Below are 20,183 nucleotides of genomic sequence, written 5' to 3'. Positions count from 1 at the left end.
GACATTACCTGACTTGGAACATGTTGAGGAGAGCTGGGGTGAATCCTCAAGTGCAGCTAGGAAATATGATGTGGCATTTGCCAAACTGAATAAACATTTTGGGAATAAAACTAACATTGTGTTGGAGAGATACAGATTTTTCACAAGGAAACAAAGTAAAGATGAGAGTATAGACTCCTATTTGGCTGCACTGAGAGGGTTGATGGCTACATGTGCTTTTACAGGAGTGGCAGATGAATATTTGAGAGATCAAATGGTTTTACATGTAGCAGATCCTCGCATTCAACAACGTCTGTGGCAAGCGAAGAACCCGACACTAGAGAAGACAATTGAAATAGCCAGGTCGATTGAACTGGGTGAGAAGTGTATGAAAGAGGTTCAAAACAAAGTGGAGATTGCTGAAATAAAATCTATTTGTGATATGGACCATGGACAACATAGCAATCAGGAAGAAGATTTGATTGCCATGGTTAGGAGGTTAGTTAAGTCCGACACAAGTGGTGGTTCTAAACAAGAGAGAGGAGGCATGTTCAGACAGGATAACAGATGTCCAAAATGTGGATGGTTTAGACATGCAAATGCGGAAAGAGACTGCCCAGCTGTGTCAGCAGAATGCTACAGATGTGGACATCTAGGTCATTTTGGAAAAATGTGTCGCAACAGTAGAGGAAGAGGGAGATTTAACAGCCGGTATGGCAGAAGTACTGGTCGATACAATAGAGGCAGAAGTGCAACTATGATGAGCTTAAAGGCATTGGAGGAAATTGGGGGTCCAAGCAGCTTGTTGGCAGTCGCAGATCGATTTGAAGGTGGAGTACAGATACTTGCCATTACACCAGGTGAAAATAAATGGCATAACTTTACAATTCATGGTTGACACTGGTTCTCCATATACGATGGTTGATGTGGAAACGTATGTGAATACATTGAAGATGAAGATGGAAGAGTTACAGATGACAAAAATTAAAGCGACAGGTTATGGAAAAACGCCCATCAACATTATAGGTTTCGTCTGGGTACACTTAAATTTTGAAGGAAGGAAGACATACTGCAGACTGTATGTGGCTGAAAATGGATTTTCAATAGTAGGATGGTGGGAGCAAGCATCATTGAAAATCAGAATTCACCCAGGTGAGAACGTACCCATTCTATGTATCACTGAGAACATTTGTGACACTGCAGAGAATTTGGCAAAGTCGTTTCCCAAAGTATTCAATGATAAAATTGGCTTACTCAAAGGGTTTGAACATCGCATCATACTGAGAAGAGATGTGAAGCCAGTTGTACACAAAGTGAGGAACATACCCATCGGCACCAGAGAAGCATTGAAGACTGAATTAGAAAGGTTATGCATACAAGACATTATCAAACCCATTGAAAGTTCGGAGTGGTTATCCCCTATTGTACTTGTTAAAAAACCTGATGGATCCATCAGAATGTGCGTAGATTTAAGAGACTTGAATGCCAATATATGGATAGATCGGCATCCTTTGCCGAATATTGGGGAAATGTTGACCACCATGAAGTCAGCAAAGTATTTTTCGACGTTAGACCTATCGTCAGCATACCACCAAGTTGTGCTAAAAGAAGAGTCTAGGCATTTGACATCTTTTATAACACCGTTGGGAGCTTTTAGATACAAGAGAATGCCTTTTGGATTGGCTTCGGCAGCCGCTGTGTTCCAAAGGTTAATGCATCATCTGTTTGAAGGATTACAAGGAGTACATTATTTCCAAGATGATATTTTGGTGTCAGGGATGTCTGAAGAAGAACATGATGCAAAGTTATTAGGTGTGCTACAAGTTCTACAACAGAAAGGAATGACACTTAAAATTGAAAAGTGCAAGATCAAGAAAGGTGAAGTTACATACTTGGGTCATAGAATAAATGCTGATGGAATAAAGACAAAAGAATTATTAGTGGACACCATTCTAAAAATTTCTGATCCTAAAAACAAGGACCAACTTCAGAGTTTCATGAGGTTGACAGAATACTACTCTAAATTCATTGATCATTATTCTGACAGAACTGAGAAAATGAGAAATTTCATGTGCAAAGGGACAAAATTTGATTTGTCTGTAGAATGCAAGAAAGAATTTGAACAAATCAAAATTTTATTCAACAAGGCACCGGCGTTGAAGATGTTTGATTCGAGTGCAAAGACAAGAATATCAGTTGATGCAAGTAATATAGGACTAGGAGGTGTACTTGAACAAGTGCAAGGAGGTGAGATTGTTCCTATTGCTTTTGCCTCAAGAACATTAAGTGGTGCTGAGAGAAAGTATTCGACAATAGAGAAGGAAGCCCCTGGTGTAAAGGGGATATTAGAACATTTCAAAGGTCTCATTTGGGGTATTCCAGTGGACATTAAAACAGACCACAAACCACTTGTTCATGTTCTTAACTCAATGAATCCCCACAAGACATCTCCACGTATGAGAAGGTGGACACTGATTATCATGCAATTTAATGTGACCATAAAATACACTCCGGGAAGAAACAATGTGGTAGCGGATTGTTTTTCTCGCCTACCGTGTGAAGATGTCACGGCTGATTGTGAGGACAAAGAGGAATTAACAGAAGAACAAAACATGGATTGCATCATAGCTCATGTGCATCCTAGTTTCTCAAGGGAGGAATGGATTGAAGCCAGGGAAATTGACCCTGAACAAGAAATGTTGAGAAGAGCCATAGAGAACGGTTGGAAAGATACTGACGACAATATAAAGTCCTGGGAAAGATTCAAAGATTAGTTGTCAAGTGATAAGATATGTGTATATCGAGGAGATCGCATAATACCTCCGACAAACTTGAGGAAGAGGATTATGGACATTGCCCATGACGGCCATGTGGGTAGAATGTTGACAAAAAGGAGAGTAAGGGAAGCCTATTGGTGGCCTAACATGTGGGGTGAAATGGAAACTCTAGTCAGAGATTGTACTGCATGTGCAGTGAGCGACAAAAGCAAGTCGACACGTGTCACCCCATTGCAGCCAGTAAGTATTCCCAGTACGGTATGGACGAAATTAGCTATTGATATAGCTGAACCATATGAAACATTGGAATCACAAAAAGTTTACTTCATAGTGTTGGTGGATTACACGTTCAAGTGGGTGGAATGTGGTGTTGTTGAGGACTATGTATCGGCTATCAAAGTCATGAAGTTTTTGGAAGAAATTTTTTACAGAGAAGGAGAACCGCAAGAACTTTTGTCAGATAATGGGGCTCAATTCATGTCTTTGGAAATGCAAACATTTTTGAAGGATAGAGCCATTAAACATAGCACCATGGCCCTGTACCATCCAATGGGAAACAGTTTGGTGGAGAGGATGAATCGTTTCATAAAGGGGATTATTCAATTAGGTGTTGTAAATGGGCTACCGTGGAAAGAGACGCTCAAGGAAGCCCTCAACACATACAAAGTTACACCACATTGGATAACTGAGGAAGTTCCATTCACATTGATGAGAGGACGGATATCTACGAATAGACTGAGGCCTGCTTGGATGATGAACAAAAGAAACAAAGCAATAAACTTGGAAGACATTGTCAACAAAGTGAAAAAGAAACAAGAAGAGTATAAAAGATACTATGACAAGCAAAAACATGTTCAAGAGAGTGAATTTGCGAAAGGTGATTGGGTGAGAGTGAGAGAACCAAAACGTGTAATGAAAGGAGAGTCAAGATTTCATCCTCCCCAAAGAGTGGTAGAATGTTCAAAGAAATCAGTGATTTTAGAGGATGGCAGGAAATGGTCATGTGATGACATAGTCTTGGCAAGGGAGGAGGAAGTAATGAGAAATGAAAGAGAACGAGACATGTATGGAGAGACATTCAAAGATAAGACATTCAAGGATAAATTTGAGGAACCACGTATGATGTGCAAAGAAAGAACACAAGGAAAGGAAACACAGGAAAATCCACATGAGGAAAAAATCATCAATAGTCAGCCAATATCAAGACACAGGAAAAGAATGTGGAACCGTAAACAAGACTATGTGTATTATTGAGAACTTGAGAACTGATGGCATGCGCCAGGATTATGTTACACATCTGTGTAACCTGAAGATATCTTGTATCCTTTAACTTTGGTGTAGAAGTTTAAAGTTAATTAAATTAATATTATATAGCATAGCATGAATGTATTGTCAAAAAGAAAATGTTCAATATTTTAAATTCATCATAAATTGAATTTTATTTAGGAAGGGAGATGTGAGGATATTAATATAGATAGCATGTATGCAGTTCCTGTCTGTACTATCATAAGCACGTGCAATGTATCTATGACAGCATCTTCGTGTAGGGTTCCAGAATGTTGATGGAGCCATACACGAAGATGCTGCTGTAAAAGAAGTTGGCCTCCTGGGGGCTCCTCCAATAAAACCTATATATATATATATATGTATGTATTACTACGTGTAATGTGTTTTACATATTACATAGAAAACACAACAGTCAGCAGAAATATCTTCACTCATTTTCTTGGATTGGAAATGAAATAGATGTATTTTCACCCAAATAGAAGCTGATACAAATTTTAGTGTATTCAACGGATACAAAGCTGCCTCAAGATGCTGCTTGGAACTCTCCTCTAGGTCCCTGATAATCTATTGAAGGCAAAATCCAGATGTGACCTCATCATCCCCTTAGTTTTGCCAGCTCACTTGTGCCAAGCGCCAGAACAGGTGAGCAAGTGCCTTAGGAATAGTTTTTTTAAATAACACTGCTGAAAATGCAGTATATGTATAGGAAATGTACAAGAAAGGAATTTTACACTTCATGCGCCTGGTAAACTTTTATTCTTTCACTTTAAATGGGAAAGTGTGGGATTCCCTGGAAGAGAATGAGGTCCCTGGTTATCATACATTAGGGAGCAAACCCACTGGCAAAATATTTTAAAACGCCACTGAGCTTATTACCCCATTGGTGCAAATATATGTAAGATTCTTCTTTTAATTAATTCATCAGACCCCACCACTTTTAACCAAATTTCAAGTATGCACCTTGGGCAGGAGAGCGGTATTAAACAAACAGGTAGGAAGAACACATAGAGTACCTTTGGAATAACAGTCTTCCTACCCCAATATTAGGCCTCAATGCAGCCCCACTTTTTCATGTAGGCGGATCCAGTACCATGTGATGAGAGAAGATAGCACAGTGTACATTATTAAAATATGTTTAAATTGTTCCATGTATAATCAGGACTATCAGGCTGGCAGGAACTCTATGAGTAGAACACTGATGATGTCACTGTCACAGCTGTATGATTTCACAATGTTTAGAGGACATGAAGACATTACAGTCTGCACATGAGGGACCTCAACTACAGTAGAGGGAAAAGGAACATCAGAGAGGCAATATACATTAGACAGGCCACCTTTTATTCAGGTTCAAAGATGGCCTGATTTTCAGTAGACTTGTAAGTGTTATATCCTTTTAGTTTTGCTCTTTATCCCCCTTCATTCATGGGGGACATGGTATCGCACACACTGCTGCGACGTCATGATGACAAGTGATCATTTCCCCATTGTGACAAGCCTCCACTATAAACGGCTATTCACCAGGGATCTGCAGCATTGGAGACCAGGACCATGGTCAGGGAGGTTCACTGCTGGAGCAAGCTGCTGAGGGATAACCAGAGCCAAGGACCAAAGAAATGAAGAGGGCAATGTGTGGGTGAGGGACAAGGGGAAGAAGGTAAGCATATAAACCAAACAAACTAAATCAAACAGAACAGAATCCCCAAGTGAAACCAAACTGAATACCAACCTGAAACCCCATTTCAACCTTACCCTGAAATCCTGCTCTCCACTGTATCCTCTCCTTTAAACTAAATCATTTTCAGAATCTTCTTTCTCAGCTCTCAAATTTCAACCATTTTTCAAATCTAATTTCTGAATTTTGACTTTTTTCATCCCAATATATTGCTCCAATCCTATCCCAACACTACCCTGATGATTTCCTGTTCCTTTAATTTCTACTACTGACTCTGTCCGCCGCATCCCTCTACTACTCAGCCCTTTCCCTGCCCTCCCTTTTCTCTCCTGATTCCCTCATCACAAACACACAACCATCTCTGCCCTCCATCTCCTCTAACCTCTCAATACCTTTACCTTTCCTCTCCCCATGCCCTCTCATATTCGTCTCGTTCTACGCTCTACTTTTATCTTCCTCTCACTGCTCCCCTCCGACACCCTCGCCCTTCCCACTGCACATCTCCCACAAGGCACCTTCCCTATCCACATGTCTCCCCCTATTCACACTTCTCTTCGACCCCTTATTTGCAATTTGCCTCATTCCCTCTCCCCCTGCACTGCCCCTGCTCCCCTTAACCATCTTAACCCTGTCCCCTCTCCCCTGCAGCAATACCCCTCTCACGCTCCCTCTTCTGACCCTGTTCTCCACTCCACTTTCTCCCTTACCCTGTCCCACTTACTGAGCTGGGCTCTCCTCTCTCTGTAGCTCGCTCACCCTCTTACCCACTAGTCCCCCTTAACCACACCCATCCCTCCATCCCCTCTCATCTCTCAGCCCACCCTTCCCCAATCCCTCTCACACTGCCCTCATCCTCACTCAACCCTCCACCTCTGCTATCCCCTACATCTCCCTCTCATCGCTGCCCTTCTTCGCCCTTATACAAATCCCCCTCTTACTCGTTCCATTCTCCTCTCAGGACTCTCCCACCATACCAATGCCTGTAACCCTGTCCTCCCACTCCCTTTCCAATCTTTCTCTCCCTAAGCCCATCCCAATTCCTCTCTTCTGTACCCTCTTCCATCCCCCTCTCACCTGCCTAAGTTCACCTCTCTATCTCATCTTGCCCTCTTCCCTCGCACCACTCAGCTCCCTCCCCCACTGTCCCTCCATCACCCATTCTTATTTTACTTCTACTCTCCCAGCTTCCCCCTCATCTCTCTTACTACATACCTCTTTCCATTTCCCATCTGACCCTTGCACTCTCTCCCTTTCCTAACTCTCTTGTAGTATCTTCTTCCCTCACAGCGCATCTCCCATACATCCATGTTCCTGTTCCTTGTCTCATTCCCCTAACCACCCCTTACACTATTACCCTTCAACGTTGCCCCCTCCATTTGACCATCTCAGCTTTCTCATCTCTTACTACTTCTTATCCCTTAGCCACATCCTCTTCACATGACCCATTGCCCCCTCCTCTCCCCGCTATCACTTCACCCCAATCCCAATTCCCTCTCTATCCCACCCCACTCCTCCCTTTCCCCATCCCCTCTCTACTCCTCTTGCTCTCCACCTCCCATCCCTATTTCCCCTACTTTTGTCTTTGTCTTAGCTCACCCTCTCTCAGGGCCTCATCACGAATTCGGCGGTAACCCCTAAATCTGGCGGTAGCGCTATTACCGCCGGAGTTAAGGGTCCGCTGAATCAGGGCTTCGGCGGATTTCACCCCAGCTCTGAGCTGGGGGGAAATCCGCCAAAAATTCACGCTATTACCGCCAACGGGAAATCCGCCGGCGGTATTAGCGCGAAGATTCTCCATTGAGCCCAATAGGGAATGGGGGATTCCCGAATGGGCTCAGTGGGGAATGGGGATTTACATTACCGCCAAACTCGTGATCCGGCGCTATTAGCGCCGGGGAGTTCGGCGGTAGGACTAATACCGCCCGCGCTAATAGCATTACCGTTACCGCCCAAGTCGTGATGAGGCCCTCATTCCTTCTATCCTCCCGCTCCTCTATCTCCTCATTCTGTTTCACACTTACTCTTACCCTCCATACTACTGCCCGTGACTCTACCTCTCCTATTTCCCTCTTCTCCCCTCTTCTGATCTCCCCTTCTGACTGGCCATCTCCCCCAGCTCTTGCCTTCATCTCCCTCCTCATGTCAAGCCTCCCCCTCTTGACCCCTTACCTGCTGTTCCCCTCTTCCATTTTCCCTTTCCCCTCCCCTTTCAACTTTGCCATGCACAACTTTCCTCTGCCATTTTCACTGCCCCTACTCCCTCTCAACCCCAGCCCTCTTACCTCAAGGGCTCTGCTTTGTACCCCATCCCCTTCACTCTCTGCCCCATCTGCCCCTGGCCCCCTCTCCAACTTTCCCCTTATCCATTCCCCCTTACTGACCTGCACTTCGCTCTCCAAGTAGCCCCCTCTTCCCCTTACGCACCACCTCCATTACTCATGCCCCTGTATCCCATCTCCCGACTCATCCCTCTACCACACACCCTTTCCCCTATCGCCTCTCAACCTTTCCCTCTCTCCAATGATTAACTCTCCCGAGCCTCTCCCCCCTCTACCTGCCTCTTCCTTACCTCAATGTTCATGTTCCATTTCCCATTCTCCTAGCCACTCCCCTTTATATGTGTACCCCTCACATGCACTCTGTGCCCCTGTTAGCAATTATTTCTCCCCATCTTACCCACTTTCTAAAATACACCCATCCCTCTTCCCTTTCTACTTCACTCACTACTCTTTCCTGATCATCCCTTTCCCCCTCTCTGCTTCTTACCTCCCATCGTCCTCTCCCCTCCTTTTGTCTTTGCCTTCCACTCAGATTTCCTTCTTCCATACCTCTTCATTGTGGCTTCCATTTCCCTTTGCTCTTGCTCTGTCTCCTCTTCATTCTCACCTCCCTTCTCCTCCTGATTCTGTCCCCTTCAATTTCCCTCTTCCTACTTCACTCCTCCTTCTCAACCCTTCTCCAATGCCCCCACAGTCCCATCCCTCCATCTACTCCTACACTCCCTGACCCCATGCACTGTCCTCCAATCTCACTGCTTTCCCTCTCCCTGTGCCACCTCCCATCTCACCTTCTCCTCTCTACCCGTCTTTGTTGCCTTATTGTCTGCCTCCCCTTACCCTCTTTCTTCCCTAATTCTGTCTGACTCTTGCATTTCCCTGTCCCCTCCTTTCATACCATTGCCCATCACCCTTGCACCTTCTCCCTTAATCTGTACCACTCTCACACTCCCTGCTACACACTCATCCCTCTTATCCCCCCCAACTTGCCTTCAGCCCATCACCCTCCCAGTCTCCTTCTGCTCTCTCTCACCTAAACCTCATTTTAGTCACATCTCTATTCCCTGCACTTTTTATTCCCCTTTCTCCCACAGATATGTGAAATATTCCTGCATGGGACATTTTACCCCATTTTTTGCATTATTTCTTATGGGGGACACTGCATATCCCTCTTCTTCTGCCTGGACCCACATGCCCAAACCTCCATTTTCTCTACTGCCTAAATCTACTATCACACAAAAAATGCTGGAATATATAAGGTCAAATGTTCCATAAACAAAAGTGGGGAAACGGTTGCAAGGAAACCCCCTCTCTTCATGCCCCTCACTTGTCTCCCCATTGCCCCTGTATTCCCATCACACCCCACAATCTCTAAATTCATTCTCCCCTCCCACCTCATCCCAATGCACCTCCTGCTCTCCTTACCAATCTCAATCTCTCTCACACCCATTTCCCTCATACTGACTTCCCCACTCCACTTAATCCTGTTCCCCACCCCCTTCCTTCTGTGTTTTGCTCACTCCCCTCTCCTTACCATCTCCCCATTCCATCTCCCCTATCCCATTATCACATCCATCTCTCAATCTCCCTCCTCTCTACCCCAAACTTGCCTATTGCCCCTTCCCCTATCCTCTTGGTCTCTTTCCTCCATCCTTGTCTTCTTCCCTTCTCTCCATTTGCCTCCTCCGTTCCCTCACACACACTCTCAGCCCTACACTCAACCCTCACCCCATCTCTTCAGCCCCTCTCCCCTTTCACCTGTCCATCTCACCCGAACTCTTCTCTTCCCTTGACTCCTGTCCATCTCCCTTTTCCACTCCCTTCCACCCCTTGCCCTCTCCCCCTTCTTCCACAACTCTATACTCCCTTCACCTTCCTCTCCCCACTACCCCATTTATCTTTCAAATACGACCTCCTCCCTCTCCCCTAGCCTCCTTGTCCTCTTCTCGCCCCTTACCCACTCTCATTCCTCACTCCTCCCTCTCCTTACCCCAACAACCAATCGCCCCTCCTCCCTCTCAACCTGCAGCTCCCTCATCACCGCACTTTTCTCTCCATGTCTATCTAAAGACCATCTCTCACTCATGCCAATGCCCCCTTCCCTTACCCCTTCCCACTCTCAATTTACCATTGCAACCTCAATCCTTCATACCTCGTTCCCACGCTACACTTCTTCACAAGCCTGCCCACACCTTCTGACCCAATCCCCATCCATCCACTTTCACCTCAACCCCTCTCAACTTAAATATCCATCGCTCTCCCCTCCCCTTTTTACCTCATGCCTTATCCCTACTCCCTACACCTGTGATATGCCCACCCTCTGACCTCCCTCTATCTCCTATCCCTGTCCCTTCCCCTCATCCCCTCTACTCCTTCTCGCCCTGCATACTCCGCTTTCTCCTATCCCCAGCTCTTTCTCACTCTGCTCACATTCCCATTTTCACCCTCTTAACTCCCCTTGCATATTCATCCCCCTCTCTTCCTCCTACTTCTTTCTTCTCTAATACATTCCCTCACTAATTTCTCCTTCACTTCCCCTGCATTTCATTCATCTGCCTCTTTTATTTGTCTCCCATCATCCTGCCTCCTGTCAGGGCAGGTAGTTGGAATAGGCCTGTAGTGGTTCACAGGATTGGAGGTTGTTTCTTTAAGAATAAGTATTGCCGGTTTCCCAAGTTAAGATGGAGGAAAGCTGGGTTTATCTGATTGGCTGGGTACTTGGCTGGTGTGCAGGGTTCTATAACTACCTTTCATCTAGAGAAATTCAGAGACAGGTTGTGAGTTTTTAAGTTCCTTAATTTAGGCCCAATCCAGAGTCCAGAAAATTCCACTAAGATGTAAGAATTCTTCAGAAGCTGTGAGAGTCCTATCTTTTGAAGACCACAGGTGGGAGTGTTTTATTTTAAATCTTAAAGACTAGAAAAAGCAGCAAGATAAGTAATAGAACATTCTAAGTGTAAAGTAAAGACGAACAGTATTTATTTTTAGGAGAAAACTAACAAAGAAGGAAGTCTTTTGTAGCGACTGAACTGTAGAACTTTTAAAGCTGTATTTAGTTATGTGCATAGTTGATGAAAGAGAGCTATCAAGAGCGTTCCGCTCCAAGGGCGTCCTACATAGGTAATGTAATTGGAAGTGAGCATCCCCCAAAATACAGTGATAACTCCCCAACGAGAGTCGATAATAGACACACCCCAGGAGGGAATGAGACCAAGACCAAGTGCGGGTGAAGGTAAAAAGTACATTTTATCCAAAATAAAATATGGCAAGCAGAGAACTCTGCAAACTCCGAGAGCGCTCTGCAGACAACAGAAAAACATTCATATTTATTACAAAATCACTTCATCTATGAGGTAAACTATAAGGTGCACATATGTTGTGGGTATTGGATGGCGAAGACTAGATACTATGTAATCCTTATGTTCAGTGCTCCAGGATTGGCGGATTTATCCTGACAGTTACGACCTAGGTACAGTAATTATCCATAAAATGAAAAGCGACCATGACCCACCCAGCAGATTACATAAAACAGGTGCGGGATCTGTGGACACATGAGACGCAAAGGTTACTGGGATGAATGTGTACCCTTGTTCTATCACGTATTGATAAAGGGATTGCTGACAGAAGTACAGACATCATTAGATAAGATTGTGGGCATCAAAGCTAAGGGCTGGCCAGAAATACAGGTAATGATAGTGCACTATTGCAAACGAATACAAGAGAGTGAGAGGCAGGCAGCTCAGAATGCAGCAAAAGCAGAAAAAAAATTGATGCAAAAGAAGCTGGCAAAATATACCATAGAAGGGGCACTGCTTGTACCCACCATTGCTGCCACCGTAGGATACACGCCACAAACATGAGGTTATGTGCTGCCGCAGAATATGCTACAGTGGGGAATGGAGCTGCAGAGAAATGATATGCATGGGTGATCTTCTCCATTGGGAGAGGGTACTAGCAATGAGGAAGGGGAGGATATACAGGGGTAGGATACAGGGTCATTGGGCCATGTTTCATAGACCAGAACATGGGGCATGTTGCATGCAATTGTCCTTTTGCACAACAAGCCCACAAACAGGCAACACAGATGGCACAACAGCAAGGAGGGTTAATGATGCTGCCACAGTGGCAGCAGATGCAGCCTCACAGAGCACTGATGCAGCAGGGGCAGATGTCCTTGCAGCAGGGAGCACCACATGTAACTGGGGGTCCATAGAGAGGGGAGCAGGGACCTCAGCTACGACACAGCCTCCAGCAGTAGCAGCAGGGAGTACCATGCTGCTGGGGCAGAACGTGGGACCCCATTACACTGGGATAAGTGTTGTGGGGGATACCCCTTTCCCCCAGGGCAACACGCAACAATAGGGGGCCCACAGAAAGCTTGAGTGTCTCCAGTCCTAGCAGTAACTTATGGCCCTGACGAGGAACCCATGGTAGCAGTGAAAATAGGACCTAGGGAATGTTCTTTTGTCATAGACACAGCTGCAACAAAACCCTGTATATGAGAGGGGGATTCTCATTATCGAAAAAAGATCATCCACACACAAGGCTTCTCTGGAGCGGTGGTCATGGTACCAGTCACAAAAGATTTGTCACTAACAATAGGGACACAACACATCGTAGCTCCACTATTGTACTCCCAAAACACTCCCATCAACATATTGGGGACAGATTTACTCAGCAAGTTGAATGCTATCATATCATTCACAGAGCGAGGGATGGTATGCACAACACCAGGCGTCTACTACACCCAAGTGTCTGCGCTCTTGTTAGCAGCACATGCTCACAGCACATTGCAAGGTCAACTCATGTACCTGAGCATGTTTTTGTACGGAGTGTAGATACTGCTATGATGGGTCCTGGGAATACAAGGGAAGGTTGTTCCAACTGGCATCAGAATTCTTGTTCAGACCACAGTGTCAAATGGACAACATGAAACGCACCACACTCACGCTACACTTAGAGGGGGTAATAGTACGTAAGTACATGGTAATCCTGTGTGGGACAAACTATGACAATATGGAATGGCGCACAGTTTTCTGCATCGGCCCAACATTAACAATAACAGGAGTAACGGATGAACAGCTGTTCTCTGAAAAAGAGGAAGAGGGAGAGATGGTATTTTAGCTACAAATACCTTGCCCAGTTTATGTAGTGGAGAAGCTGGTACCAATGCTGACACAACTGGTGAAGAAGGGGAGTATCCACGCAGGTGAAGACCTCAAGAAAGTCCCCAAACAATTATGGAGCAAGGGACCCATGATTTAGGAGTAATAAAAGCAGTGGGGACAGGGAAAATAAAACTGAAGGAGAGAGCACTGCTCCCCGAGCTAAACAATATCCATTGTTTAGAGAAGCGTATGAGGGAATATACTCGACATTGCATGCCCTCTGGGAGCAGGGTATCATACAAACTTATTCCTCGCCATGTAACACGGCCATATACCCGATAAAGAAATCCAAGGCAGGGTCCAGGAGATTCATACAAGATGTACACCCCCTAAACAATGTTGTTTAGGCCAAATTTCCAGTAGTACCAAACATCCACCACAATATTTTGGAACATCCTAACACAGGCAAGGTACTTCAGTCATTGACATGAAGAAAGCCATGAAGAAAGCCTTCTTTTCCATTCCATTGCCCCCAGATTCACGGTACCTGACAACGGTTACGTATCGGGGAACGAGATTCAAACACACTAGACTGCCCCAGGGGTACTGTGAATCACAAAGTATTTTCAATAGAGTGATCCAAATGGATCTGAGCACTTAACAAATTCCAAGCACAGTGATCCAATATGTTGATGACTTGTTGGTATGCAGTGAGAAAGAGGAAGAGCGTAGGGTAGACTCAGTGCACCTGCTGACATTACTGGCAGAGAAAGGGTACAAGGTGGATTAAGGGAAAATTACAATACTGTCAGGAGGAAGTAGTGTAACTGTGGCAAATAATTTTCTTTGAAGGGTGCAGGATAACACAAGAGTTGAAAGAGGCAATTAACTTGACAGCACAGCCACGCACAGTAAAATAAATGCATACATTCCTGGGGTTGTGTAATTATTGCAGGGCATGGGTTTTTGATTACTCGACCTACATCAAACCCTTGCTGTAGGCCCTAAAAGAAGCTCAGAAAGAGAAGGAGTTAAAATGGACATCTGAAATGAGAGAACATTTTACAGAACTTAAAGAAGCTTTAGTACATGCACAAGTATTGGCAACTATAGAGAAGAATTCCACTTGTTCTCCCACTTGGATGGCTGTCCTTCCACAAAAGAAACCATAGGGGAACAAACAGTTGGCCTACTGCAATAAAAAATGTGGTGACAATCATGATGGTTGCTGTAGGTGGAGCATTCACTGTTCGCTGTCCTGGAAAAATAAAAAAACACACTAACGACACAGAAGGCATCGAGGTGCAAGGTGATACTAAAAAACCCAGCCATAGCGATAGTGAGGTGTTGTGTGGTCAGTCCAGCAACATTTGTAGCAGAACCTGCAGCAGAATAGTATTACATTCATGACTGTGCAGCACATATGGATTGGATGGAAGGAGACATACATGTTAAAGAAGAAGCAGTAGAAGGTGCAGACATGGTATATTTATTGACGGGTCATCAAGTATAGCCCCTGCTATTGGCAGGAGATATACAGGAGCAGCTGTAGTATGCCACATACATGGGGAATACGTAACAGCGTCTCAGATGCGATTACCATCACACCTGTGTGCACAAGCCGCAGAGCTAGTTACAATGATAAGTGCATTAAAAATGAAGGAGGGACATGCAGCAAAGATATTTTCCGACTCTGCCTCCACTCAGTATTGGCCATATGGGAAAAGAGGGGTTTCAGGAGAAGTGATGGGACACCAGTACAACATGCCAAATTACTTGGGCAGTTAATAGATGTGCTAAAATCCCCGGTGGAAGTGGCAATAATAAAATGTGCAGCCCATACAGGTGGAGAGGACCAAATATCTTTTGGGAACGAAAAGGCCAGATTTTTCCCTTTCTCAGAATAATATGCAAAAGCTCCCTGGCCGATGGCATACACAGTGCATCCCGACACCCACATTTCGCCTGCACTGTGCTATTAGCATCCAAAATGGTATGTGCAGGAGAGAGAGAGGCACATGCATTCTCCTGCTCGTGACAATTTAGTTCGGAGTCAAATGGTGATCTGCGCCATGAGAATTGCATAGTGCAAACAAAGTGAAAGGCAGACAGTAGAGCCAATTCTCCCGAAGTGTCTCTGACAACTTGGCAATGCACTCTTTAATCACGCCATTTAAGCACTCAACATGTCTGTTGGCTTAGGGATGGTACGCATAGCACAGTTTTCGCTTTCTACCTAATAAGGAATTTATTTCCTTAAAGACGTCATTGGCAAAGTGCTGTCCATTTTCAGACCTCAGCACTTCACAAACTCCCCATCTAGGGAAGACCTTGCATACTAAAAATGTGGCTGCCGACTGCGTCATTGTGGGCACATGGTCCAGCCACAAGCCAACGTGAGAAAGGACATGCAACAACAAACATGTACCTGTAAGAAGTACACCTGTCCTGCATGTTGACATAGTCGATATGCAGATGCCGGAGAGCCCTTCTGGAAGTGGCAATGTAGTTTTCACAGTTTTGAGTGTGTGCCCTGCTGTGAACCTCTGGCATGTCACAGAATTGTTTCCAAACTCAGTTACTAATTCCTGTAAGTTTTGTATGAACAATTGCTCGTTATTCTCTGCAGCCACATGCTCCTTTGAGACATGTTGGATAATGCAACTTATCCAGTACTGTTTTTAGCAGCATATGGGGAATCACTGGTTTCCCTGTGTTGTTCTGTCTCCATTCCAAATCCGCGGGTGAGAGTGAGCACCCTCTCTTTTTCCACAAATCCTGCTGAGCACCCTCTCTTTTTCCACAAATCCTGCTCATGCTGGGGTGTGCCCTCCTGGGACTCTATCTCTTGAACAATGGGCAATGCAATGAATTTCTGTGTAAGTGTGCCTTTGTAGCAACACCATCAAGGGTGCTTGATCCTTTTAAAAGGGCGTGAGAAATTTAGTGTGCAATGACAAAAATGCAGCAGGATCTGCTCTGTCATTACCTTTTGAAATTATATCTGTGCTGTTTGTATGGGCTGAATATTTTATTAATGCCTGTTCTGCTGGGAGGTGTAGTACATCCAGTAGTCAGAACAGTATTTCTGTATGTTGTACGGGGAAGCCATCGCTCCTCTGGAAACCCCTCCTATTCCAGCGGTCCTAGCCTAAGTGCACTGTGGATGTGCCAAAGGCTGAATCTGAGAATAGGTTAACTGCGTGTCCTTCTGAAATGTCTATTGCCATTATCAGAGCCGCCAACTCAGCTGCCTGTGCTGAACAGTGCAGTGGCAACCTCACCTGAGCCACACCCAAAACCCCTAATCCTTGTAACACACTAACAGTGTGCCTGTATGTCAAAAACCTGTACTTGAAACTATTGTTGATGACCCATCAGTGAAGAGCATGTCTCCTCCTTCAATGGGCTCTTCTTGTACTGTAATACCTTCTTCAACTGTGTCCATGTATGAGGCACGATTGTGCACATATTCCCATTCCTCCACTGGCTGTGCTATGAATGTCGCAGGTTGACAACCCGACACCTCACTACCTTGATTGCTGGTTTGGACAGTATCTCCTGGTAGCCTGACACTCTGTGTGTTGTTAGCATGGCCTTTGATTTTTCTAATATTGCAAAAAGTGAATGCTCACCATATAGCGTTACTTCACAGTCCATAGTTATTGTTGCAGATTTTTCAATGGCAAATGCCGCTACAGCCAGTGCCTGTTCACATGGGAAATGGCCTTGCATTACTGTGTACACCAGGGGCTTGTGTGCTTGTTGCATCTTTTGGGTGAGGACAGCCATTATCACTGTGACGTCAGAGTGTGAAAACAAGTAGAACTTGTTCTTGTAATCTGGGGTGGCTAGAACTGGTGTGTGTGATAACACTTCTTTAAGTTCTATGAATGAGTTGTTTATTTCAGGTGTCCATATTATGGGGCCTTTCTCTTTCTGTTCTTCTTTTAACCCCTAAAGGAGGGGCTTGTTAAATGTGGAATAGTTGAAGACCCAGGCCCTGCAATAATTGCACAGGCCTAAGAACTGCTGCATCTGTTTGCCTGTACATGGTTGTTGTGTTCTGTGTATTGCTTCTGTGGAGTGATCTTCCTACCATCAAATGATATTATCTGTCCTAAGTACACTACTTCCTTTTGGCAATGCTGTAGTTTCTCCTTGTCTACCATGTATCCCTTCTCTGTCAATAATGTCGAAAGTGTCAATAAATCCTGCCTGCACTTGCTCTCCATTATGCTGCACATCATCGGGTCATCCATGTACTGGATGACTGTGCTGAGCATTTGCAAGTTGCTTAGATCCATCTGGATCACTCGGTTGAACACACTAGGTGACTAAGTGAGTGTGTTGGAACCGGGTCGCGCGATACGTGACCCCAGTGATGCCTGTACATGGTTGTTGTGTTCTGTGTATTGCTTCTGTGGAGTGATCTTCCTACCATCAAATGATATTATCTGTCCTAAGTACACTACTTCCTTTTGGCAATGCTGTAGTTTCTCCTTGTCTACCATGTATCCCTTCTCTGTCAATAATGTCAAAAGTGTCAATAAATCCTGCCTGCACTTGCTCTCCATTATGCTGCACATCAATGGGTCATCCATGTACTGGATGACTGTGCTGAGCATTTGCAAGTTGCTTAGATCCATCTGGATCACTCGGTTGAACACACTAGGTGACTAAGTGAGTGTGTTGGAACCGGGTCGCGCGATACGTGACCCCAGTGAGGTACTGTGAATCTAGATGCAATGGGATGAAGAAGAATGCATTCTTCAAATCAATAAAATGTGTCATTTCTGTTGGTATGTTACACAATATGGTAGCTGGATTTGGTAACAGTGGAAACTTTTCTTCCACTACATCGTGTATCTACCCCATAAAGAAATATTACAGGATAGCGTGGTGAGTCTTACAGGGTGCTGTGTGCGAATAATGCTTGAATAATTTCTGCAACCCTTGCAGAAAAGATACTGGGCATTGAGCATACAATGCCTTTCTCTGAAATGTTTATGGGCATGTTCTTTGAGTGCAAGAGGGGCACTACAATTTGCTGTGGACCTATAGTGAGTGGTAAGTCTTCTTCATAGGAACTGTTACAACAGGCCCAGAAAATCCCTGTGTGCCGATTACTTTGTCCAACAAGGGAAAGACACCCTGCTTAATGCAGGATTTGGTGGCTCCCGTATCAACCAAAAATGGGAAATCCTTTTGTCCAATATTCGCTGCTACCTAAGGTTCCTCTTTGGGGTCTTTAGTTACTGAAAGGATTGGGCACACATGTGTCCTCTGTCGACACTGCCTATTGGGCAGTTGGGCCTTGTCCTGGGAATGGGTTATCTCTAAATACAATCATCCCAGTGTAGTGTGGTACAGGGTTCTGTGCTAATAAGGTGCTATCCCCGTGTGTATGTACCTGTGCTTGAGCCTGTAAGGCATTCTGCAGTACTGTCGCTTGCTGCTGTGTGTTTGTCTGTGGTTTTGGAGCAACTCCAGGTCCTACAGGCTGCATGTTCTGTGTGAGAGGTATTTCTTGTTGTTGAATATGTTGCTGCATTGATTGTATCTGTTGCTACATAGGTTGTATCTGTTACTAGATAGGTTACATGTATATTTGGGACGCCCTTTGGCCATACTGCAGCTGTTATTCATGCGGGCATGTTTGTGCAAAGTGTCCTCTCTGTCGACATCCAAAACATTGGTCCTGCCCCTCCACAGCCTTATCTCCTCCCTCTCCATGAATACCCTCTGACCTGATGGTAATATCCCACCTACGGGTAGTACCCCCTTGATGATAATACCCTTGTTGATGATATGCCCCCCATAGGGGATACCCTCCCTGCTGCTGGGTATCCACCTCCTTGTTGTGGGTTTACACCACCCTGTGGCTCGCCCACTGTGGGAAACTACCCATGTTGGGCAGGGTCTACTTCGAGCTGCCGTGGGGCGCCGTTTGTAAATACAGCCCCTTCCATGGATATTTGTGCTAACTTCTTTTGCACCAATCTCGTCTAAGCTTTTATTGTGTTATTTACAGCGTCTTTCTCTCTTTCCTGTTTTCTCTTACAGAAATGGACAATGTTTGTCTATATTTATGGCCACCTCTTCACCTCAATCCCTATACCTTCTCTAGTGATGCCTGCACATCAGCGGGGAGACCACTGAGCAATAGGTGATCAAATATGGGTATGTTCACGTCCCATGATTTTCAGGTCTCCATTGTCCACACCTCCTGTAGCAGTTGTATGTATTCTGCAGGGTTTTTCGTCTTGTTTCATTGTGCGTGCTAAAATGACCTGCATGCCTGATGTGTCTGGGTACATACTCCTCAATGCTTTCCACACGTGTGTGCAGTAGTTATTAAAGGGTGCACCATTGTGTATGTTACTACTCAGTTTAACTCCATTATATCCTGCTTGTTCCCATATTTTCTTCCCATATGTTGTCCCCCTGTTTGCCCATTATGGCTGTGAATAAGCTTTTCATGTTGCCTATCGCCAGGGTGATCCCTGCTATCTCCTTCCCGAGAGTGTATATCTACTTGCCTGCCCCTGCCACAAGGGATGTCAAGCAATACATCAAATTGTCCCTATTCATGCTTTGGCATGGTATATACTGCTCTCACTCCCTTTGCCCATTTGTAACAGGGGCAGCTGGGTTAGTAGTGCATGTGTGGCCTGCTCCTTGCAATGTTTGCAACCGCCACCCTTTCCGTCCTATTCTTGAGGCTCTGGGACCAATCCCTCTCTATCTCTAACTCTGTCACCCTGCTCCTCTCCTTTTCACTCTCTATGCCACGGCTCCTTCTCCTCTAATCCTCCCTTTCCATCTTTCTGTCCTCATCAGATTCACCTTCTTCCCACATCTTTCCTTTCTCCCCCCTATTTCACCATCTATGTCTGTGTCCTGGGGGTCTCCCTCAGACCCTGCAGGGACCTGTTCCTCCTCCACTGGTGTCTTTTTGTCTAATTTAAACATTATCTTTCCAGACGTCCAGCCACCTGACACTTCTGCCGACCCTTGCTCCTCCTCCTTTTTGCGAAAAACCCTCTCTATCTCATCCTCTGCTGCCTTTTACACTGTTTCT

At 45.1% G+C, this 20,183-nt stretch overlaps 1 long non-coding RNA gene across 1 annotated transcript in view; it reads left to right on the top strand.

Annotated features, from left to right (window-relative positions):
• The first annotated feature begins 5,595 nt into the window (after positions 1-5,595).
• Positions 5,596-20,183, top strand: part of LOC138511038 (uncharacterized) — a 152,529-nt gene continuing 137,941 nt past the window's right edge. Inside the window, exon 1 of the long non-coding RNA XR_011280553.1 lies at positions 5,596-5,697. This is a non-coding gene — a long non-coding RNA (uncharacterized lncRNA). The remainder of the gene's footprint in view (positions 5,698-20,183) is intronic.

Source organism: Ambystoma mexicanum, chromosome 6p (genome assembly GCF_040938575.1).
Source record: "Ambystoma mexicanum isolate Mex_15411 chromosome 6p, UKY_AmexF1_1, whole genome shotgun sequence".
NCBI classification, from domain to species: domain Eukaryota; kingdom Metazoa; phylum Chordata; class Amphibia; order Caudata; family Ambystomatidae; genus Ambystoma; species Ambystoma mexicanum.
This window is presented reverse-complemented; position numbering and strand designations above follow the sequence as displayed.